The sequence below is a fragment of the Caretta caretta genome, chromosome 19, assembly GCF_965140235.1.
Source record: "Caretta caretta isolate rCarCar2 chromosome 19, rCarCar1.hap1, whole genome shotgun sequence".
Lineage (NCBI taxonomy): Eukaryota > Metazoa > Chordata > Testudines > Cheloniidae > Caretta > Caretta caretta.
In genome coordinates this window covers 16256481-16280901 of record NC_134224.1, presented here as the reverse complement: position 1 = coordinate 16280901, position 24421 = coordinate 16256481, and positions in this window count along the sequence as shown.

Sequence of the window (24421 nt, the reverse complement as noted above, 5' to 3'; positions counted from 1 at the left end):
CTAGGTTGCCTCCCTCATTCAGTAAGGGGCCCACACTTTCCTTGACTTTCTTCTTGTTGCTAACATACCTGAAGAAACCCTTCTTGTTACTCTTAACGTCTCTTGCTAGCTGCAACTCCAGGTGTGATTTGGCCTTCCTGATTTCACTCTTGCAAGCCCAAGCAATATTTTTGTACTCATCCCTGATCATTTGTCCAATCTTCCACTTCTTGTAAGCTTCTTTTTTGTATTTAAGAGCAGCAAAGATTTCACTGTGAAGCCAAGCTGGTCGCCTGCCATATTTACTATTCTTTCTACACATCGGGATGGTTTGTCCCTGTAACCTCAATAAGGATTCTTTAAAATACAGCCAGCTCTCCTGGACTCCTTTCCCCCTCATGTTATTCTCCCAGGGGATCTTGCCCATCAGTTCCCTGAGGGAGTCAAAGTCTGCTTTTCTGAAGTCCAGGGTCTGTATTCTGCTGCTCTCCTTTCTTCCTTGTGTTAGGATCCTGAACTCAACCATTTCATAGTCACTGCCTCCCAGGTTTCCATCCACTTTTTGCTTCCCCTACTAATTCTTCCCGGTTTGTGAGCAGCAGGTCAAGAAGAGCTCTGCCCCTAGTTGGTTCCTCCAGCACTTGCACCAGGAAATTGTCCCCTACATTTTCCAAAAACTTCCTGGATTGTCTGTGCACCGCTGTATTGCTCTCCCAGCAGATATCAGTGTGATTGAAGTCTCCCATGAGAACCAGGGCCTGTGATCTAGTAACTTCTGCGAGTTGCCGGAAGAAAGCCTCGTCCGCCTCATCCCCCTGGTCTGCTGGTCTATATTAGACTCCCACCACGACATCACTCTTGTTGCTCACACTTCTAAACTTAATCCAGAGACTCTCAGGTTTTTCTGCAGTTTCATACTTGAGCTCTGAGCAGTCATACTGCTCTCTTACATACAGTGCAACTCCCCCACCTTTTCTGCCCTTCCTGTCCTTCCTGAACAGCTTATATCCATCCATGTGAGTACTCCAGTCATGTGAGTTATCCCACCAAGTCTCTGTTATTCCAATCACATCTTAATCCGTGCACATTTGTACAGAGCGCTGCAGGTATAACTGAACTGCTGAGTGTTCATCTGGGACGCCAAAAGGCACTGTTTGGCTAACAGATGTGGTGGTGGGGAAGGAGATGGAGATAGGGTGCTAGCCCTTTAAGAGCAGGCTAGCCTGGGAACCCTTGACAGTGTATAATAGATGCTAACGGGATGTGAACCTGGTGAAGGAAAGAACTGCAGATGCTGCCATAAGGCATGAAAGGCCGAGGAAGGGGATCCAGTTTGGGAGTATGGTCTACGCCTGAGATGCAGGGCACTGGCTTTGTGTCCCCTGAGCCCATGCTGGTTTTACGCTCTGAGTGCTGGGATGCTGATGACCCCGTAGCACTGAGGGACCTGGAGGGCCTAGCATTGCTCTCATTCACTCCACACACAACCTCCTTGACTTCACTGGGCTGAACATGGTCTAGCCTGAGAATCATCCACACCAGGTGGTTTGCAGACTGTTACCAGGGAGGAAAGGTGGCCCAAGGAGTGCAAGCGGAGTAAAGGGGTGGAAATGAGCCAATCGGCTCTGTTGGTGGGACTAGCCTGCAAGGCAAGAGAAAGCCCATGAGAGTCTGGAGCAGGGTGAAATTCTGTACTGGAGCGACTGACCAGAGAGATCTTTGCCATCTCCAACTTTGCCGCTGAGGGTCTGTTTGCCCCTGCCCATGGGCTAGTGTCTCCCATTAGCTCGAGTGGAAACTCCCGACTTCCAGCTGCACAGATGCTTTTACTAACAGCATTACTAGCCCCTCTTCCGTTCCGAGGTTAATTCTTGTGACTGGCTGTTCCAGCCTCTCTTGGTCCTCACGTCACGGTGTCCACTCCCCAGGAGGCCCTGCTCCAGGCCGCCGTTGGAGACTGGATACTGGCAAGGTGGCCCACACTCTGACCCAGCATGGAGGCTCGTATGAGCTAGCTACATTCCGGGGATTGCGGTGAGTTTAGTGCTGATCTGACAGCCCTGGAGTCCAAAGCCCCCTGAACAGGTACAGCCCAAGGTACAGCAGCATGAGTATCGTCCACCCTGCTGCGCTAACATGCCTCAGTGCTGAAGGGCTCATTGTTGCCTTGCTCTCCCCCGTCAGCTTGTATCTATTGGTTGTCTCTTGTCGTATACTAGGATTGTCAGCTCTTTGGGGCAGGGACCATCTCATTGTGCTGTGTTTGTACAGTGCCTAGCACAACAGGGTCCCCATTCAGCCGGGGGGCGGGGGAGGCGGGCATTCCGCTGCATGATTCAAAGGGGACTATGCAGCTGAACCTATGTGGGGACATGAGGATGGACCAATGAGTCACCTTCACCTTCGCTGCATTCCGGGTGAGCTCAGACCCATCTGCATAGCAACAGTAACAATGAGCTTGTGTAGGGGACAGCCAGCCTGGAACAAGAACCCAGCAGGCATCTATCCATGCACAGGAGCTAGGCGTCAGGCCCAGGCCCCTCTCCCTTGTACAGCCACTGACCATTCCTAATGGAGTGTCCACTTGTTTGTGTGAGTGTCCTGCAACCTCTTTTTCAAAGATAGGAATGTGGTTAAAGGGGTTGCGTCAACAGCCCTGGAGCCCAAAGTCCTGCTCATGAGCAGCGCAATCCTCCCCAAGACCTGCTCTTGAGGGACCCCCTGCAAGAGTGGCTCAGTGTCACTGGCCTAATTAACCTTTGGCCTGAGACTCCCAATACAGAGCATGATTAAAGCCACTTGCAATGGTGTCCGTCCTACATCTCATTTCATATCGGTCATCAAGCAGCCAGCAGAGTAACATTGTTCAGTAATGACTGGCTGGAGCTGGATTTTACTGATGCCCTAGCAGCAAAAGGCGCTATCATCCATTATCACTACTGTCCTGTGTATGAGAGCTCATGGCTGGCCCAGCCCGACAGAGCCTGATACCACCTCACAGCTGAGGGAGAATTCCTTTGGCTCAGGTGTGAGGTGGTATCAGTGCTAAGATGTACCAGATTTGAGACTTGTTGCTGGCTGTGCTATCTGTATGCCTGGAGTCATCTCTCATTACATGGGAGCCACCCCATCCCTGCATCGCTATAGCATTGCTGAGAGTCCCCAGACAGCACTATGGTACCAGTCCTCTTTAACTGATTGCATGGAAATATAGATCTGGGTGAAACACTGTTTGTCAGTTGTGGTGCAATTCTTTTTAAAAGCTGAGCACAGCAGTAGTGAATACCTGTTCTCTTTGCCTGATTCCCTCTCCCACTGAAATAATTTCTCTGGTACCAAGCTGCTGCCCTCAGGATATAACTGTGCAAGGAGCTATGAACAGTCCATGCTACCAAACAGTACAAATCCACGGTTGGATGCTAGTTTTGTTTATAGTACTTCAGTGAAACAGATAATTGCAAGGGGGTGAGGGGCAGAGGAAGCTGGACCTGAGTGTGATGCTCATTGACTGTGTGTGAAACAGTGAGTCAGGTGATGCTGTTTATTGGACAGGGAAGGCCATTGTGCCTTGTGGACTATGTAAGCCATCACACTCGAGGAAACATCTGCCAGGAACAATGTTGTCTCCTTGTATAAACACTTGTGCAACCTTACTGATGAGAAAGGTCATTCGCTGGGGGGTAGTCTACTCCAGTCCTAGCCAGCTAATCAGTGCAGAAGTGGAGTGCCTGGCGTACTGCAATGAACATTTCAGCCAGCTGCTAACTGCCCCCTCCCCCAAAATGTTTGGACCCTGATATTAAAGCAGTTGCGGAATTGACCCATTCTGCAAAAAATGATCCTGGCCAATTCACCATTGACAAAATCCACAGACCTGTAAAGATGCTTATGGGAAATATGGTGGCAGGAATCTGTGGAATTTCTGCATAACAAGTGCTGGACCAGCTATTCTTTTGTGGCTACAGACATTGTTCAGTATCAACTGGGAAACAGGTCAGTCCCATCCTATTGGCAAAAGGCATTATTTTACTGCTTTGGAAACAAAAAGGTGGCAAATGGGATTGTTGTAATTATCGTGGCATTACTCATTTATCCGTCCTGGGGAAAGTTTTGCCTATCTTGTTGGCCCAAGCCGCGGATATCAAGAAGACCACAACAAGCTGTCTTTGCTCCCAGCCATTCCATGATGGAGCAAATCTTCACAGTTCGCCAGCTTTTTGAGAAGGTTCAAGAATTCAAGCATCCCGTTCACATTGTATTTGTGGATATCAAGGACTTGTTTGACTCTGTTGGCAGGGCGTTGCTTTGGCTGACCTTGAAACTCACAGGCCTCCTTGACAAGCTCTGTAGAACATTCTGTCTGGCGGCTCCTCAAGCTGTGTTCTTGTAGCTGGGAAAAGTCCTGCCTTCTTCTGAATTAGGTTGAGTGTTCAACAAGGTTGTGTTGTTGCCCCAAAACTCTTCAGTGCTGTCATAGACTATGTGCTTTTTCAGACACTAAGTGAACGAGGTTTAGGCATGTGCCTTGATGACGCTGATACTGCCAATGACCTTGCACTAGGTCCTGAATCAATGAACGAGCTAGTTGTGATGCTGAAAGTCCTGGAAAGCTCAGCAGCGAAAGTTGGCCTGAAAATTATTCTTCCAGTTGGCGATTTTGAACATGCTGCGGGCTCTAGCATCTCAGTGAGTGACCACCCAGTCGAGATTGTCAGTGATTTCACCTACCTCGGCTCTGTTGTTGATAACATGGGTGGCATCAAGAAAGAACTTGAAGCCTGCACTGCAAAAGCATCATCAGTAATGGAACACCTCATTAAGAGCATCCTTAATAAGTAGAGAGACGAAGCTGAGGCTATACAATCCTTTGTGGTCAGAATTCTGACCTACAAGACTGAAACGAGGATTGAAAAGAAGTTGGACACCAGTCAGATGAAGCATCTCCGAATGTTCGAAAACATCCAGTGGTAGTTAGTTCAAGTTGAATGAAGAGGTCCTCTTCCTCACTAAACAGATCCCACTCTCTCAAACAGTCACCCAATGCTCTCCAAGGTGGCATGGTGATCTGTGCCGAATGCCTACTGACTGCCCCATGAGAACCATCTTCGAGTTGGACCAAGGAAAGCAGGATGGAAAAGACCCCCCCCCAGAAGACCTAAAACACAATGGCTGGACGATGTCAACAGATACCTGTCCTCACAGCCATCCTACCTCATAACATGCTAGATTTGGCTCAGGACAGATCATGGAGGCGCATAACGCACTGGGTGGCCTCTGTGCTGTCCAGCCGACAGCACAGAACTAACTTACCTGGCCTGTTAATCTCAGGCTGTAAATTGGACGTATGGGATGCTTTGATGGACCTGACGTGTGTGATGCTCTGGCTCCTAGGGATACTGGGGAAGGTGGATGGTGTTTGCTGCGGGGCTTGGTACTTGTGAGACAGACGCTACGATGAGCCCAAACACAGGAACTCCCAGATACGCATATGCTCCCCTCCATGCCCTGGAAGGATGGGTTGGACTTGCTATTGGAGACAGTTCTGCTTGGCTTTTGCTAAGCCCTGGTCTACACTAGGACTTTAGGTCGAATTTAGCAACGTTAAATCGATGTAAACCTGCACCCGTCCACACAATGAAGCCCTTTATTTCGACTTAAAGGGCTCTTAAAATCAATTTCCTTACTCCACCCCTGACAAGTGGATTAGCGCTTAAATCGACCTTGCCGGCTCGAATTTGGGGTACTGTGGACACAATTCGATGGTATTGGCCTCCGGGAGCTATCCCAGAGTGCTCCATTGTGACCGCTCTGGACAGCACTCTCAACTCAGATGCACTGGCCAGGTAGACAGGAAAAGAACCGCAAACTTTTAAATCTCATTTCCTGTTTGGCCAGCGTGGCAAGCTGCAGGTGACCATGCAGAGCTCATCAGCACAGGTGACCATGATGGAGTCCCAGAATCGCAAAAGAGCTCCAGCATGGACCGAACGGGAGGTACGGGATCTGATCGCTGTTTGGGGAGAGGAATCCGTGCTATCAGAACTCTGTTCCAGTTTTCGAAATGCCAAAACCTTTGCCAAAATCTCCCAGGGCATGAAGGACAGAGGCCATAACAGGGACCCGAAGCAGTGCCGCGTGAAACTGAAGGAGCTGAGGCAAGCCTACCAGAAAACCAGAGAGGCGAACGGCCGCTCCGGGTCAGAGCCCCAAACATGCCGCTTCTATGATGAGCTGCATGCCATTTTAGGGAGTTCAGCCACCACTACCCCAGCCGTGTTGTTTGACTCCTTCAATGGAGATGGAGGCAATACGGAAGCAGGTTTTGGGGACGAAGAAGATGATGATGAGGAGGTTGTAGATAGCTCACAGCAAGCAAGTGGAGAAATCGGTTTTCCCGACAGCCAGGAACTGTTTCTCACCCTGGACCTGGAGCCAGTACCCCCCGAACCCACCCAAGGCTGCCTCCTGGACCCAGCAGGCGGAGAAGGGACCTCTGGTGAGTGTACCTTTTAAAATACTATACATGGTTTAAAAGCAAGCATGTGAAAGGATTACTTTGCCCTGGCATTCGCGGTTCTCCTAGATGTACTCCTAAAGCCTTTGCAAAAGGTTTCTGGGGAGGGCAGCCTTATTGCGTCCTTCATGGTAGGACACTTTACCACTCCAGGCCAGTAACACGTACTCGGGAATCATTGTAGAACAAAGCATTGCAGTGTATGTTTGCTGGCATTCAAACAACATCCGTTCTTTATCTCTCTGTGTTATCCTCAGGAGAGTGAGATATAATTCATGGTCACCTGGTTGAAATAGAGTGCTTTTCTTCAGGGGACACTCAGAGGAGCCCATTCCTGCTGGGCTGTTTGCCTGTGGCTAAACAGAAATGTTCCCCGCTGTTAGCCACAGGGAGGGAGGAAGGTTGAGGGGGTAGCCACGCGGTGGGGGGAGGCAAAATGCGACCTTGTAATGAAAGCACATGTGCTATGTATGTAATGTTAACAGCAAGGTTTACCCTGAAAGAATGTAGCCACTGTTTTATAAAATGTGTCTTTTTAAATACCGCTGTCCCTTTTTTTTTCTCCACCAGCTGCATGTGTTTCAATGATCACAGGATCTTCTCCTTCCCAGAGGCTAGTGAAGCTTAGAAAGAAAAAAAAAACGCACTCGCGATGAAATGTTCTCCGAACTCATGCTGTCCTCCCACACTGACAGAGCACAGACGAATGCGTGGAGGCAAATAATGTCAGAATGCAGAAAAGCACAAAATGACCGGGAGGAGAGGTGGCGGGCTGAAGAGAGTAAGTGGCGGGCTGAAGAGAGTAAGTGGCGAGTTGAAGACAGGGCTGAAGCTCAAATGTGGCGGCAGCGTGATGAGAGGAGGCAGGATTCAATGCTGAGGCTGCTGGAGGACCAAACCAGTATGCTCCAGTGCATGGTTGAGCTGCAGCAAAGGCAGCTGGAGCACAGACTGCCACTACAGCCCCTGTGTAACCAACCGCCCTCCTCCCCAAGTTCCATAGCCTCCACACCCAGACGCCCAAGAACGCGGTGGGGGGGCCTCCGGCCAACCAGCCACTCCACCACAGAGGATTGCCCAAAAAAAAGAAGGCCGTCATTCAATAAATTTTAAAGTTGTAAACTTTTAAAGTGCTGTGCTTAAAGTGCTGTGTGGCATTTTCCTTCCCTCCTCCACCACCCCTCCTAGGCTACCTTGGTAGTCATCCCCCTATTTGTGTGATGAATGAATAAAGAATGTATGAATGTGAAGCAACAATGATTTTATTGCCTCTGCAAGTGGTGATTGAAGGGAGGAGGGGCGGGTGGTTAGCTTACAGGGAAGTAGAGTGAACCAAGGGACGGGGGGTTTCATCAAGGAGAAACAAACAGCACTTTCACACCATAGCCTGGCCAGTCATGAAACTGGTTTTCAAAGCTTCTCTGATGCGTACCACGCCCTCCTGTGCTCTTCTAACCGCCCTGGTGTCTGGCTGCGCGTAACCAGCAGCCAGGTGATTTGCCTCAACCTCCTACCCCGCCATAAACGTCTCCCCCTTACTCTCACAGATATTGTGGAGCACACAGCAAGCAGTAATAACAGTGGGAATATTGGTTTCGCTGAGGTCTAAGAGAGTCAGTAAACTGCGCCAGCGCGCCTTTAAACATCCAAATGCACATTCTACCACCATTCTGCACTTGCTCAGCCTGTAGTTGAACAGCTCCTGACTACTGTCCAGGCTGCCTGTGTACGGCTTCATGAGCCATGGCATTAAAGGGTAGGCTGGGTCCCCAAGGATACATATAGGCATTTCAACATCCCCAACAGTTATTTTCTGGTCTGGGAACAAAGTCCCTTCCTGCAGCTTTTGAAACAGACCAGAGTTCCTGAAGATGCGAGTGTCATGTACCTTTCCCGGCCATCCCACGTTGATGTTGGTGAAACGTCTCTTGTGATCCACCAGAGCTTGCAGCACTATCGAAAAGTACCCCTTGCGGTTTATGTACTCGGCGGCTTGGTGCTCCGGTGCCAAGGTAGGGATATGGGTTCCGTCTATGGCCCCACCACAGTTAGGGAATCCCATTTCAGCAAAGCCATCCACTATGACCTGCACATTTCCCAGGGTCACTACCCTTGATATCAGCAGATCTTTGATTGCATTGGCTACTTGCATCACAGCAGCCCCCACAGTAGATTTGCCCACTCCAAATTGATTCCCAACTGACCAGTAGCTGTCTGGCATTGCAAGCTTCCACAGGGCTGTCGCCACTCGCTTCTCAACTGTGAGGGCTGCTCTCATCTTGGTATTCATGCGCCTCAGGGCAGGGGAAAGCAAGTCACAAAGTTCCATGAAAGTGCCCTTACGCATGCGAAAGTTTCGCAGCCACTGGGAATCGTCCCAGACCTGCAACACTATGCGGTCCCACCAGTCTGTGCTTGTTTTCCGAGCCCAGAATCGGCGTTCCACAGCATGAACCTGCCCCATTAGTACCATGATGCATGCATTGTCAGGGCCCATGCTTTCAGAGAAATCTGTGTCCATGTCCTGATCACTCACGTGACCGCGCTGACGTCGCCTCCTCGCCCGGTATCGCTTTGCCAGGTTCTGGTGTTGCATATACTGCTGGTTAATGCATGTGGTGTTTAATGTGCTCCTAATTGCCAAAGTGAGCTGAGCGGCCTCCATGCTTGCCTTGGTATGGCGTCCGCACAGAAAAAAGTTGCGGAACGATTGTCTGCCATTGCTCTGACGGAGGGAGGGGCGACTGACGACACGGCTTACAGGATTGGCTTCAGGGAGCTAAAATCAACAAAGGGGGTGTCTTTACATCAAGGAGTATTTCAGGCAGGACTTCATGGAGGGTTCCAATAAGAAATGGTGCACCTAAGTTATTGTTCTTATTGGAACAAGAAGGTTAGCCTGGCCTCTGATTGATACATGGCTAGATTTACCTCGCTGCACCTTCTCTGTGAGTGACTGCAGTGTGATCTAGAGGAATGAGGCCCCTAGATAGGGGAGGAGGCAAATGAGTACAAAACAAATCTGGTCTATTTCTTGTTTTGATCCACTCCATCTATCTTTTACATCTTTGGCTGGCAGCAGACGGTGCAGAAGGACTGCATGCCATCCACATCTCATGGCTGCTCGGCAGAAGATGGTACAGTACGACTGCTAGCCATCCTCATCTCTTGCCTGCCCGGCAGAAGATGGTACAGTATGACTGCTAGCAATCCGTATCGCCTGCCTGCTCACCATAAGACGGTTCAATAGGACTGACTGCAGGACTAAAGAGAATGACCTGATCAAGTCACTCCAAATTTAGTCCCTGCGCCCATGTCTGCCCAGGCGCTCCCAGCCGACGTGGCCAGGAGCACCTCGGTCACGACGAGGACGACTACCAGTCATACTGCACCGTCTGCTGCCAGAAGGCAATGGGTTGCTGCTACTGTGTAGCAAAGCCGTACCACGTCTGCCAGCACCCAGGAGACATAGGGTGACGGTTACCTGAGCAGGCTCCATGCTTGCCATGGTATGGCGTCTGCACAGGTAACTCAGGAAAAAAGGCGCGAAACGATTGTCTGCCCTTGCTTTCACGGAGGGAGGGAGGGAACGGGGGCCTGACGATATCTACCCAGAACCACCCGCGACAATGTTTTAGCCCCATCAGAGTGCTCCATTGTGACTGCTCTGGACAGCACTCTCAGATGCACGATTATTTGCCGTTGCTCTGACGCAGGGAGGGGCGACTGAGGACACGGCTTACAAGGTTGGCTTCAGGGAGCTAAAATCAACAAAGGGGGTGTCTTTACATCAAGGAGTATTTCAGGCAGGACTTCACGGAGGGTTCCAATAAGAAATGGTGCACCTAAGTTATTGTTCTTATTGGAACAAGAAGGTTAGCCTGGCCTCTGATTGATACATGGCTAGATTTACCTCGCTGCACCTTCTCTGTGAGTGACTGCAGTGTGACCTAGAAGAATGAGTCCCCTAGATGGGGGGAAGCAAATGAATACAGAACAAATCTGGTCTATTTCTTGTTTTGATCCACTCCATCTATCTTTTACATCTTTGGCTGGCAGCAGACGGTGCAGACGGACTGCATGCTATCCACATCTCATGGCTGCTCGGCAAAAGATGGTACAGTACGACTGCTAGCCATCCTCATCTCTTGCCTGCTCGGCAGAAGATGGTACAGTATGACTGCTAGCAATCCGTATCGCCTGCCTGCTCACCATAAGAAGGTTCAATAGGACTGACTGCAGGACTAAAGAGAATGACCTGGTCAAGTCACTCCAAATTTAGTCCCTGCGCCCACGTCTGTCCAGGCGCTCCCAGCCGACGTGGCCAGGAGCACCTCGGACATGACGATGATGGCTACCAGTCGTACTGTACTGTCTGCTGCCACAAGGCAAGTGGTTGATGCTGCTGTGTAGCAATGCAGTACCACGTCTGCCAGCACCCAGGAGACATAGGGTGACGGTTACCTGAGCGGGCTCCATGCTTGCCGTGGTATGGCGTCTGCACAGGTAACTCAGGAAAAAAGGCGCGAAACGATTGTCTGCCCTTGCTTTCACGGAGGGAGGGAGGGAACGGGGGCCTGATGATATGTACCCAGAACCACCCGCGACAATGTTTTAGCCCCATCAGGCATTGGGATCTCAACCCAGAATTCCAATGCGCAGCGGAGACTGCGGGAACTGTGGGATAGTCACCCACAGTGCAACACTCCAGAAGTCAACTCTAGCCTCGGTACTGTGGAAGCGCTCCGCCGAGTTAATGCACTTAATGCACTTAGAGCATTTTCTGTGGGGACACACACACTCGAATATATAAAACCGATTTCTAAAAAAACGACTTCTATAAATTCCACCTTATTCCGTAGTGTAGACATACCCTAAGTCTCCCAGCATAGAGATGGTTTTTAGCTGCATATGTAGTTGTGATGGCTTTAGTACAGGATAGGCTGCAGGGACGGAGCGGGGCTGTGTGGGAACCTGCAGCTCCCACCAAAGGCAACGGGAGTGATCTCTAGTGAGTTATAATGTGTCCATCCCCATCCAGTGTAGGCTCCTCTGAGGGTCCAGCTCTTCATAGCATCCCACCACGCTGGGAATGAAGGAGAGTTCTTGAAAGCCTAAATGGCTCCCACCTGTGCTATTCATCTGCTTGGCTCCCAGAGCAGGAGATTAGAGCTGGGGCACTAAGTGTCTGCTTCTGCTAATTGCAGGTAAAGATGCAAAGTGGCTTTGATTTGTGGGGAGGTGGAGAAAGCCTCAGAGCTCCACAGTGCAGTGATCAATACCATGAAGAGAGTGGCTTCTGCTCCTGGAGAAGCCAGCACGGCAGTCTGGACCGCAGGCTCTGAGCCTTCCTGTGTTCCGGCCACCTGGCATATCTGGTCTGTTAGCAGCGCCTCTTGGTTGCCGTAAATGGGTTTTTACAGGAATCCACCTTTTGGTAAGTGTTTCTGTAGGGCCAGACCTGCAGGGATTTGCTGGTGCTGAGCTGCGTTCTCAGAGCTCGGCCGAGGAGACTGCAATGGCAGCTGCCCACACGTGTTCCAATCAGCAGGATGCTGCTGCAGAGATATGCCCTGGAAAAGGAGAGACCTGGGGAGCTGCTGCTAAAGTGCAGGGAGCTCTCAGCAAGGATGGCCCAGGGTCCAGGAGGAGCAGAAGTTGCAAAGGGGAACTGGCACCAGGAACAGTCTGGAAGAGAAGCTTCAGGGATACGTCCTTTGTCCCCCGTCTCCTAGAGAAAGGCCCTGGGGGTGGGAACCTGCAGAGAGCTTGAGCAGTTCTAACCTGTGGCCTCTCTAATGCACCCATCCCCACAGTCTCTAGACCTAGGCTGGATATTTAAGGAAGTCTAGGCTGATGTATGGTTCTGGGTGGAGACCATGCCCAGTGGAGGGATTTCATGGGGGTTCATTCCAGGTCATGCGGAGCAGACCTGGACAGAGGCTCCCACAGCTCTTGTACCAAGAGACAATCTCTTGGCTATAGTTGTGATGCAAGTTCATGCTGCTGGCTGCTTTCCAGCACCTGCCATCTATGCTCTAGGAGAGGAGCTTCCAGAGTGCTGGGCTACTCTTACAGCACTGCATCACTGTCCTTGTATTTAAGGCATTTAGGCTTGAGAGCCTGGGTCAGGGAGACAGCATGGTTTAGTGGATCGGCACTGGATTGGGAGTCAGGAGACCTGAGCTCTGGTCCCAGCTCTGCCACTGCCCTGCTGGGCGGCCTTGGGTAAATCACTTCCCCTCGCTATGTCTCTGTTTCCCTTCCACCCTTTGTCTTGCCTATTTACACTGTAAACTCGCCAGAGCTGTCTCTCTTTGTACATCTGTACAGCGCCTAGCACAATGGGGCCTGATCTTGCTTGGCGCTTCTGGTGCTACTTTTATCCCAATACTAACAATAGTCCCAGCTCACTGGAACCAGCTCCGTGCAAGTCTGTCAAAGCCCAAGGGCACAAGGTTGGGGTCACCAGCAGGGACCGCTCAGATGGCTTGGGCCATTTCCTGAACCATGCTCGAAGCTCTAGGAGCCCAACCTCCAAGTTGCTGTCTCTCCACTTGAAGTTAAACATTTTTTGCCAAGGGAGTCCCATCTTGCCTGTCATCTCAACCCCTGCAGGAGGGAGGTGCCAACAGTGTGAAACAAGCCTGGCCAGGTAGGAGTGCACAGCTGACTGTGCCCCCTCCCCCAAGACCATGTGAGGTGGCAGGGGTAGACCCAGATCCTCCTGCTCCAAAAGCACCAGCCCGGCCATTGGAGGTAACTGAGAATCCCTGTCAGCCGTTGGCAGTACAGGGCATACGACACAGAGCTCAGAAGTGCAGATTCGAGGCAGTAGAGGGTGACAGCAACACACACACACGTGCCAGGCAATTACAGTATTAATGTGGGAACAATACGTGGCACTTTAATAGCAGCCTTTAGCCCACAATCTCAGAGCTCTTTACAAACATTGGTTCATTAAGTCAGCCTGTAGCCCTGCCAGCCAGCTCAGCATTATTGCCTGGGTTTTAGAGAGGAGATAGTTGAGGCACAGAGTTAAAGAGCTAGTTTTATGCGCCTAACTCCCATAGACATCAATGGGAGTTAGGCACCTAAACACCTTTACAAATCTGGCCCAAAATGACTTGCCCAAGCTCACACGACGAGTCAAAGAAAGAACCCAGGAGTCCTGATTCCTACTCCTCTGTTCTAACCCCCACATGCACTGCCTCTGATATCATGCAGGTGAGAGTGCTCAGCCTCTCTTCCCTGCTTTGAGACGGCCCTAGGCTGAGCACTTCCCGGGGCAGATACCAAAAAACCAACAGCAGTTTAGAGACCTGACTTGCCAGTCCATGTACGTGTTTTGGCTGGGCTGCTCCCAGAGGGAATTAGGCTCCTGCAGCCATTCCCCTGGCAGGGCCAATGTGCTGTGTTTGCGCCTATCCTGCACACTGTGCCTTGCTCACGGAAGGGCGGGTAGAGGTGGACAGGCCCTGGCCAATTCTCTGGGAATTTTGGTTGGCAGATGATATGCTTGCCTGTGTGCTGTGAAACCCTGGTTTCCTAGTGAAGCGTGGGGCCTGTGTCCTGGTGGCCACTGGTTCCTCTGAACTGGGGAGTGTTGCTGTTGGAGATGTTGGGCACTGCCTGTCTCCTCGTGTTCCTCCCTTTCTCTGCTCGGTGGTACACAGCCCCATCACCCAGCGATTCCCAGAACGTGCTAGCATGGGTCTCTCCCACTGGCCAAGCTGTGTGTGGCATGGCCTTGGTAGTGGTCTCTGGAGCCCCTGCGACCATGCCAGGGCATGCTGTTACCCAGCTACTCTTGCCTGTGATGCTGTATTTGTCTCGCGCATGTTTCATGGTTCTGCTAATGAGTTAGAGCTGGGTGTTCAATCTGCTAATTAGCCTTCCAAATACCCCATGCTGGCACCCAGACACTGCCCCCGGGGAAGGCTCCTAGACCGAGCATCCCAATGGCCACCCTCCACCCAGCAATTCCCTTTCCGTGGGGGTGAAAAACCTTACAATCCCCAGAGCTGGCTGCCCAAGAAATGACTGGAGGGAGCATCTAGCAGATTCTTTCCCAGACAGAGGAAAAGGCTGGAATTGCCTGGGTTAGGATTTAAAGCTAATGGGTTCATTGCTGCAGTGACTAAGGGCATGATTTTTCATCATACTGCAGACCCTTTGTGCCATTGTGTCAGTGGGTCTGGCTACTGTGGAATTTTCCCCTGGTGCAGAAGGAATCCCTATGTGGGACACAGCCAGGGTAAAGGCTACTTGCAGCTCCTGGCATAGGGGGCAGGTAGGAGACATAACCGGGGCAAGGGGATGTAGCTGGAGCATGTCTACACTCTGGCTGTTCCTGGAGCTGGGACAGCCTGGCTTTGGGGCTGCTCTAATGTACGCCAGGGCAGGCCCCATAGTGGGGGAGCACAAAGGAGTGTTGTGACGCATGGCTAGAAAGGGTTAAACAACCTGCAAAATAAATAACCCTCGAAAGACATGAGGGGCGATAATGTTTGTGTTTTTGTGTATTTACATATGTATGAGTAGGGTCGACAATGTAATCAACAGTCCCTGACTATGCTGTACTCTGATAATTCAGAGGTCAAAAGAAGATCCTATCATTTAAATGAATTGTAAACAAGGGATATCTCTGTATTCATCTCTCTTTGAAATTATAGCAAATCATCTGTGAATGGTGGAGGAACAAGCAAATTGCCTTATGTTAATTCTATAGCTTATTGCTGGTGATGGATCTCCTTCAAAGTCATCCTAATTACCTTTAAACTCCCAACTTGTCAAAAGACATGAAATTGTCTAAAGGATCCTTGGGTCCTGATTCTGTCATCTCAGATCTGCTTAGGCTTCGTCAGGGGAAGTTTGAGTCGCAAGACTGAGGTCCCAGTTATGCTGGTACACCCTGAATATGGTATTTGGACATTGGACTATAACCTATGAACTGAATTCTAAAGGAACTCTTTGCAGCTACAAAGCTCACCATCTTTGCTATGAATCTGAACCTCAATGGATTGAATTCATGTCTGTATGTATATTGATCTTTTAACCATACTCTCTCTCTCTCTCTTTTGTTTTTTAATAAATTTAAGTTTCGTTAATAAGAATTGGCCATAGCGTGTATTGGGTAAGATCTGAAACATTCATTAACCTGGGAGGTGATGTGCCCGATCCTCTGGGATTGGTAGAACCTTTTCTTTTATGTGATGAAATAAAATTTACAGAAATTTTCATCATATTTGACGTGGGTACCTGGATGGAGGCCTGAGGCTGGATCACTTTAAGGGATCTGTGTTGTTTGGACTTCTGAGTAACCAGTAAGGTAATAAAGAAGCTCTTTTATGCTGGCTTGGTGAATCTAAGTATTGGAATATCCACCAGCTTTATGGGGATTGTCGGCCCCATTCTTTGCAGTTCACCCTTATTGAATGACCATAGCTAGCTCCCCACTAGGACCCCGGTCACAAGTGTAAAGCCACTTATGTCCCCACCTTGGTCCCTGCACCCAAGGAAGTCACCCACACCTGAGAATTGGGGCCTAAGATTTGATATTAAACTAGTATGTTTCCTAAATATCTGTGGTCCTCCTGGGAGGAGGGCAACTCCAGCTCCCCATGCCCAGATGTGGGGAGAAGAGGGCATGCAGACTTGTTAGTTAGTTAGTTAGCATGCTCCCCTTGTTAGTCTTTGCTGTGGGGATGGCCTAGCCAGGATCTCTCTCCCCCTTCCACTCCCTCCTAGCCCTCCTCTCTGGGTGCTCCCAGGCAGAGCAGTGGCTTCACCCATTAAAGCTGCTGATCAGAAGAGAATAGGATTTATGGGATAAGTGCAGACACCTGCCTGAGTTCAGCTGCTGGTAGGTGAGCTGTCTTCTTGTGCTGCCGTGTCAGTTTTGTCCCCAGGCCCAGAGCTACCCAGGCCAACATGGGAAGGCAGAGAGAGGCTGAGAATGAAGGACAAGGTGGGAACAGGCTGAAGCACCTCCTGCTTCTAGAAGAGTTAGAAATAAAATGTTTAGTCCACAATAAAGTCAGAGCCCCTCCTTTATTTAGCTGGAGACCTGGACTGGGGGAACTTGCTAGTGGGCAAGTCAGGGGCTGTTAAAATGCAGAGGAGTGTGCACATAAAGAATTATCAGACTGACTCAGACATAAGGTCCAGCTAGGCCAGTGTGCTGTCTCTGACAGTGGCCCCTTCCAGATGCTTCAGCGATAGATGTGAGAACCCCATAGTAAGCAGATATAAACATCACAACATCTCAGGGTCGTCAACGGCCATAGAAATGCCATGGTTCTGATGTTCAGTGTCACAGCCAGGAGGCATTTGTGCACACTCAACTGTCCGTGCACAACCAGGAGCGTGTGAGCTAATCCCTGCTTTGCACATGGACCTGGCTAACTAAGCAGTGGTGTCCATAACCTGGGATTTGCACACCCACCCAGGGCTGGGTATGGAGGGCAATGCGAATCAGGTCACAGTATAAAAAATAGCCAGCGAACACCCTGTATTTTGGCTAGGCAGCTCACTCCATCATACACAGGAACTGGGTACCTGCATCCCCTCCTAGCCACAGCCACAACTCCCAGCCCACCTCACCCTATGGCATCACCCCAGTACATGCCCCTAAACATGCTGCAGGGGATCCAGTGTAATATTTTGGTGTCTAGTTGCTGCTGAAAATGAATCAGCTCTCACAGCCTCCAGTTCTGCTCCTGTTTTACATTCCCTCCTGCAGTGGCTTTTCTTGTCCTGCTTTGGGGCATTTTCCCTCCAAGTTGCTGGCCTCTTCCTCTTTTCCCACCCTAAGTCTGTCCCACTCTGGCTCCAGCCCTTTCTTCCTCTTCCCAGTCCCTCTAGCAGGTGTCTTTTTCTTTCTGGTTTCACCTTTTACCTCACTTTTCTATGTAGATTCTGGGTTTCCAACCCCCCCCCTTCCCCCGCATTGCTCCCCTTCCTTGGGTGTCTTCACCTCTTTCAAAGGTGTTTTCATTCCTCACCCACAGGGCCCTACCACCTCTCTTTCCCCTTGACTCTCTTCCCTATGCCCCCTACCCATCCCTTTGGCTTTCCCTGCTGTCTCCCCTTGTGGCCTCATTACCCTCCGGCCCTCATCACTCCCTCGCTCGCCACTACAAGCCATACCATTGCCCCTCTTGCACCTCCAGCGCTCACCCTTGCCCCCATCAGCCCTACCTTGAGCCTCCCAGCCCTTGGTACCTTCATCCCCCCCACCTCCCAGGATGCATCTCCCCCTAGGGTTGTCAACTTTATGCATGCACAAAACCGAACACCCCTGCCCCGCCCCTCCTCCAAAGCCCCGCCCCTCCTCCGAGGCCCTGCCCCGCTCACTCCATCCCCCCCCATCACTCGCTCTCCCCACCCTCACTCACGTGCTCATTTTCATCCGGCTGGGGCAGGGGGTTGGGGTTGGGGTGAGGGCTGGGGGTGCGGGCTGGGGGTGCAGGCTCTGGGGTCAGGACAGAAATGAGGAATTCAGGGTGTGGGAAGGGGCTCTGGGCTGAGGCAGGGGGTTGGGGTGTGGGAAGCGGTATGGGCTCTGGCCTGGGGGTGCAAGTTCTGGGGTGGGGCCAGAAATGAGGAATTCAGGCTGCAGGAGGGGGCTCCAGGCTGGAGCCAAGGGGTTCAGAGTGCAGGAGGGGGCTCTGGGCTGGGGCAGGGGGTTGGGGTGCAGGAGGAGGTGAGGGCTCCAGCTGGGGGTGCGGGCTCTGGTGTGGGGCTGTTGATAAGGGATTCAGGCTACAGGAGGGGGCTCTGGGCTGGGACCGAGGGGTTCCGAGTGTGGGAGGGGGATCAGGGTTGGGGCAGGGGGTTGGGGTGCAGGGGCAGGGCAGTACTTTCTTCAAGCAGCTCCCAGAAGCAGCGGCATGTCCTCTCTCTAGCTCCTACACAGAGGCACAGCTAGGCGACTCTGGGTGCTGCCCTGTCCACAGGCGCCGCCCCCGCAGCTCCCATTGGCTGCGGTTCCCGGCCAATGGGAGCTGCAGGACTGGCACCTGTGGACGGGGCAGCATGCGGAGTCCCCTGGCTGACCCCAGGCGTAAGAGCTGGAGGGCGGACAGCCACTGCTTCCAGGAGCCACGTGGAGCCAGGACAGGTAGGGACTAGCCTGCCTTAGCCCCACTGACTGGACTTTTAACCTCTCCAGTCAGCGGTGCTGACCGGAGCCAATAGGGTCCCTTTTCGACCGGGCGTTCTGGTTGAAAACCGGACACCTGGCAACCCTAGCTCCCACTCCCGGCCCCCTGGGCTCTCCAGCCCGGCACTCGGGCTGGCAGGCAGAGGCACCATAGCAACGGGCCTATGAGCCGGAGCTGCATGGGCAAATGAGGCTGCGTACTGGGGCTGAAGGGGCAGCAAGGACAAGTGCTGGGCACAGACTTTCTCTGGCCTTGAGGACCCTAGCCCAGTCCTGGGCATCGCCATGTGGCTGCTGGGTGTGTCCTGGGAGCTCGGGGTGGATTTGTCCCCAGTGCCACATGACACACAGACTCTGCCCCATCCTTTGGCCTCAGGAGAGAGCGGGGGGTTGCAGCCTCAGGCCCTCCCTCTGCAAGGGGCCAGGACAAGGGCTATTTCTCCTTGAGAGGCTGCCCACTGCGGGGGGTTGGGGGAGTTTCCCTGGGCAGTGGAGGGATCCCGCAGGCCCATGGCAGGGGCACAGCGCCAGGCTGGGTCTCCCGCGTAGGCTGAGCTCCGTGTGGTGAGGGAGCAGGGCCAGTTCACCTGGCCTGCTGGACAGAGTGCCAGCACCTCGGACCACCAGGCCTGTCAGGCCCTGGCTGCCCCCTCTCTGCCCCCGAGCAGTGGCCCCTGGGGCCTGAGTGTGAGCAGGAGGCACTGGGTTGGGGGTGTTTTAAAGGCAGGGGAGCCTTCAGGGCCATAGGGCTGGTTTTTCAATCCCTCACCGATGGGGTGAGGTCTTGGCCCAGATCCGTCAGCGCTTGGCCCCCCCAGCATGAGCGCTCAGCTGAGCGAACTCCCTCCCTCCTGGGGAAGTTGCCCATGGCCATGCCCCATTGTCCAGCGTTAACCCTCCGTAGCAGCGGGGCAGGCAAGTGCCCTGCGTCAGAGCTACGTCATAACAGCAGCCGGCGCGTGATTCATCCCCCTGCCATGGCGGTTCCCTGTAGGCAGGGCCCCCCTTCGCACTCAGCTCTCCTGCCTGCCCTCCACTTCTGGGCTCACACCCTGGGCCCAGTGCCCCGCCTCCCCGGTTGGATTCAAGTTGCTGATTCAGCCAGGGCTGCAGACAGAAGGGCCGTGAGCTCAGCCTGAGGTGCCCTGTGGTGAATGCAGTGGGGTGAAGAGGTCGAGTCTCTGCCCAGAGGCTGTCAGACTGCTCCACTGCCGAGCCACCCCCGCGCCGGGAACAGCAGCGAGTCCCTGTGCCCTGCCTGTGGCAAATGCTTCTGTGCTGGTGGTTGCCGTTTCAGCCTCAGGGGCAGGGACCCAGCTCCGACTCAGTCTCCGGATCTTTGTTGCCTGATAAGGGGGTAGTGGGGAAACCGAACAATGGCTTTGCGCTGACTCATGAACCGTAGCTGCCCCCAGCCGTGGGCAGACCAGGTCCCATGCTCCAGTGGTTTCACAGGGGTGACACAGTGAGTCAGTGCCAGGGCTGGGATTAGAGCCCATGAGCTCTAAGTCCCAGTCTCATGGACTAACCGCAGTTTGCCAGCAAATGGAAATAAATAAGGGATTGGACCTGTACCTATCCTCTCTCTTGAACGTGCTTATCACTGGGGGAGCTGGGCACCTCACAATAGAACATATTTACCCTCACACAGCCCTGGAGGTAGTGCTATTATACCCATTGTACAGATGGGAAACTGAGGTACTGAAAGGGTAGATGACTTGCTCAAGGGCACACAGGAAGACTATGGCAGAGCAATGATCCCAGTTCTCCAGCATCCTAGATTAGTGCTTAACCCCTGGACCATCCTTCCTCTCACTAGAGCATTTACTTGTTTCTGTTCACATGGCCGCATTGAACCAGTGAAAGTACCAACAAGGCAGCATGCCCAGAGTAGACACTGTGAATTGGTTTAAGTTCTGCCCTATGCCCACCCAAGGTTCTGTTCTCACCTGATTCCAGGGGGAGGCTGCCCTCTCTAAGAGCAGGCAAAGATGACAGCTACCTCCATCGCCAAACCTTTGGTTCACCAGCTCAGTCTTTTCTCTGCCTCAGCACCCAGCTACGCAAACCCTCAGAAATGCCCTCCTCAGCCCATGAATCTCTGTGGTTTGCCAGCTGGTGGAAGTGGGCAGGGTTTCTTGGAGGGTAGGGATGTAGGCAGGTGCACAGAGCTGTGGGAATGGGCAGCTAGCGTTTTCTTAGCCAGACAGCTCAGGAAGTTGGGCGGCTGAAGAGAGCTGCCAGCTCTGGGATCTGCCACAGGGGAGAGCTCCCAGAGGTGCCAGCCCAGTGTTTGTGCCAAGGGGACACATCCAGCCTGCCACACAAACAACTGAGCCTGAACGTGAAGCAAATCAAGCTCAGACATCACTTATCCTCCAAATCCCAACCTGTGCCATTTCCCACCTGTCCTGGCACTCAATGAAGTGCTCCTCAGTGTGCATGAGCGTTGGTGGACGGGAAACAATGGTTACGTTCCACCTTCAGAGTACGCCGAAGTCTGTGGCCTTGTCCTGCTGGAGAGCTTAAAAGCATCTGCACATCAGCTCGTGACTGACCTGAGCATTCTCCATGGGGCCCCGGGGAAGCAGAAGCTAAGATCAGCGTTTCACACTAGTTGCCTTCACCACTGGAGCAGAAAGCCCTGCTATGGCAGGGCGTGGAGTGCTGCTGTATTGAGCATGTGGCCAATGCTGATGGAATTTGTTATGCATCACTGAAGCGTGTTGCACGAAAACATCTTCCTTTATTCCAGTCTCCCTTGGAATTAGCTGATTGCGGGGGACGCCAACACAGGGGTTCACAAAGGTAGGTTGAGAGCACCATCTGGTGGCAAGAACATGGAACTCATACTTGCCTTCAATCCATAGCAAGAGTCAACTGGTTCCTCACATTCCCTTGCCTCTGTTTAATAAAGTGTTCTGGATTAGAGCTGGGTGAATTGTAAATCCCCCTGTTCATTAATACTTCCATAAATAACAGCACCAATTCAGGTTCACTCTGATTCACAGGCTCCTGCTGTTCGTTGTCTGTGAGTACTGGGATGAACACAGGCACTTATACATAATCACCTTTATTACACGAGTGACCAACCGAGATTGGAGCCCCACCATGCCAGGTACTGCACAAACACAGAGCAGTAGACAGACCGCTCTGAAGCGTACAATCTAGATAGACAAGATTTAAGATTGTAAAATTATTTGGGACAGGAACTGTTCACTATTGTTTGTACAGATCCTAACACAATGGGGTCCTGGCCCATGATTAGGGCTGGTGTATGTGGGGGGTAGAACAGTGCTGGTGACAGCGTTGGAACAAGAACATCCACTTGACTGTAGCACTCCAGCCAACTGCCTGGGGGTGAGGAGGGACTGCTGCCGAGTCCTAGGGTAGGCTAAGGCAGTGGTTCTCAGCCCAGGGTACACATACCCTTGGGGGTACGCAGAGGTCTTCCAGGGGCGACAGCAACTCATCTAGCTCTTTGCCTAGTTTTGCAACAGGCTACATAAAAAGCCCTAGCAAAGTCAGTACAAACTGAAATTTCATGCAGATAATGACTTGTTTATACTGCTCTATCTACTGTACACTGAAATGGAAGTAGAGTATTTATATTCCAATCGATTAATTTTATAATTATATGGTAAAAATGAGAAAGTCAGCAATTGTTCAGTAACAATGTGCTGTGACACTTTTGTATTTTTATGTCTGATTTTGTAAGCAAGTAGTCTTTATGTGCGGTGAATCTTGGGGTAAGCAAGACAAATCAGACTCCTGAAAGGGGTGCAGTAGGCTGGAAAGGTTGAGAGCCACTAGGCTAAGGTCCCCAGCCCAGATTCCTGCTGCTCCTGCTCTATACAAGAGACTCTCTCTGCACCAAGCAACAAAAGCTCCAGAGAATCCCTGTCAGGCCTGGTCTACGCTACAGAGTTTGGTTGACGAAGGCAGCTTTACATCATCTAACTATGGAAGTGTCTATAGTAAAATTTTGCTCCCGCCACCATAACTTGCCTGCTATGTCAACAATAATTCCACCTCCACGAGAGACACAGACTCAATGTCGATGTAGCTAGGTCGATGCAGCATCAGTGTAGACAATTCATTGCTTACATCAACTGTTGCTGGCTTTCAGAAGTCGTCCCACAATGCCCCACACTGGCAGTTCAGTTGGTGCAAGTGCTGCTGATGAAGATGTGCACTGCCAACACAAGGAGCAAAGCATAGACAGCCACAAGCAATGTAATTACTGCGGCGGCTATATGCCAGCGTAAGTTAGGTCGACTTAATTTTGTAGTGTAGACATGCCCTCAAGACAGAGCGAACTGCCAGAGTCTGAGCGGTCATGGGCTTTGAAGGCCTGGGACTTTCCAGTCCCGGGCCCCAAAGCACAGCCATGCAATCACTAGGCCGTGTTGTAGGAATGGCTGCAGCTCAAAGGGAGCACAAGGCTCTCAGCAGTTCCTCAGGTTGCTCTTCTGCCTCGAAGAAGAACAAGGCCAATGGAGAAAACTCACGATGGGGCAGCAGCCAGCACAAACACGTGAACTTGGGCCTCTGTATCAGCACTGGCCTGCTCTGAATCCGCTGAGGAGCTTGTGGGCCAGATCCTGTCTCCCTGTACTTTGTGCTGTCATTGCCACCAGGGCATAGCACTAGCTGTCCTGCATGGGGGGCACATTCCACCTTTTTTGCCTGGTGTAAATGATACAAGTTGCAGAGCAAGGGAGAATCAGACCCTGGATATTTCTGTGCGCAGAATGGGCCCAGCTGAAGTGCACTAACTTAGCTGTGATGCTTCATAACCTCTTTATGGTTGTGCTTTTTATAAACAAGATACTTACGATTCTATCATCTTTTGTATAATCCCCCCCAAAGCTATAGCCAAGGAGGCTGCAGGATCCTGCAACACCGAGTAAGAATGGTGAGAGAATCCCCAGAGTATGGGAGGGAGGGAGGAGAGCTGGGAGTTCCTCGGCTTCCTGAACCGCAAAAACTAGGACTAAGCCAGATATTGCCTCATGGTCAGTTCTCCCCATACCTGCAGAAACCCCTTTGGGGGAACAAAACAGGCCCCCGTGCAGACAGGAAAGAGAACATTGCCTCCTGCTCTAGACATCATTTGCTGGGATGAAGTATGAGACACTTCTGCATGAAGGTCACCTTCAAAAATCCCCATGAATCAACACCTGCCTAAGTTAATGTCTTTCTCGCCTCCGGTCCCACTCCTTTCTTAACTCCTGTGTCTGCTTTTCCCAGTCTCAGCCTTCTGCTGCCTTCTACACTTAACATTAATACTTAGCTCTTACATGGCACTTTTTTCCAATTGATCTCAGAGCACTTTACAAAACAGGTCAGTATCTTTAGCCTCATTTACAAATGGGGAAACTGAGGCATGGGGCAGTAACCAGCAGGCCAGAACTAGGAACTGAACCTAGGTCTCCTGAGTCCTAACCCAGTGCTCTATCCACTAGGTCACATTGAGCCTTGTGACCCTTACAGTGTCCCAAATAATGTACCACACTGAAGCAGCACTTGTCATTAGCTGTCAAAGCACTTGACAAAGGAGAGCACCCATCTTCCTCCTTTCTTCAGATGGGGAAGTGAGGTAGGTCGCACTCTGTGTCTCAAGGCCACACAGCAAGTCAGGGGTGAAGCTGGCAATAGAAGCCAGGTCTCTCGAATCCCAGTGACTAGGGCTGGTCTACACTGACAACTTACTTCGGCACAGCTGTGTCTCTTGGGGGGGTGTAAGACCTGAACGCAGG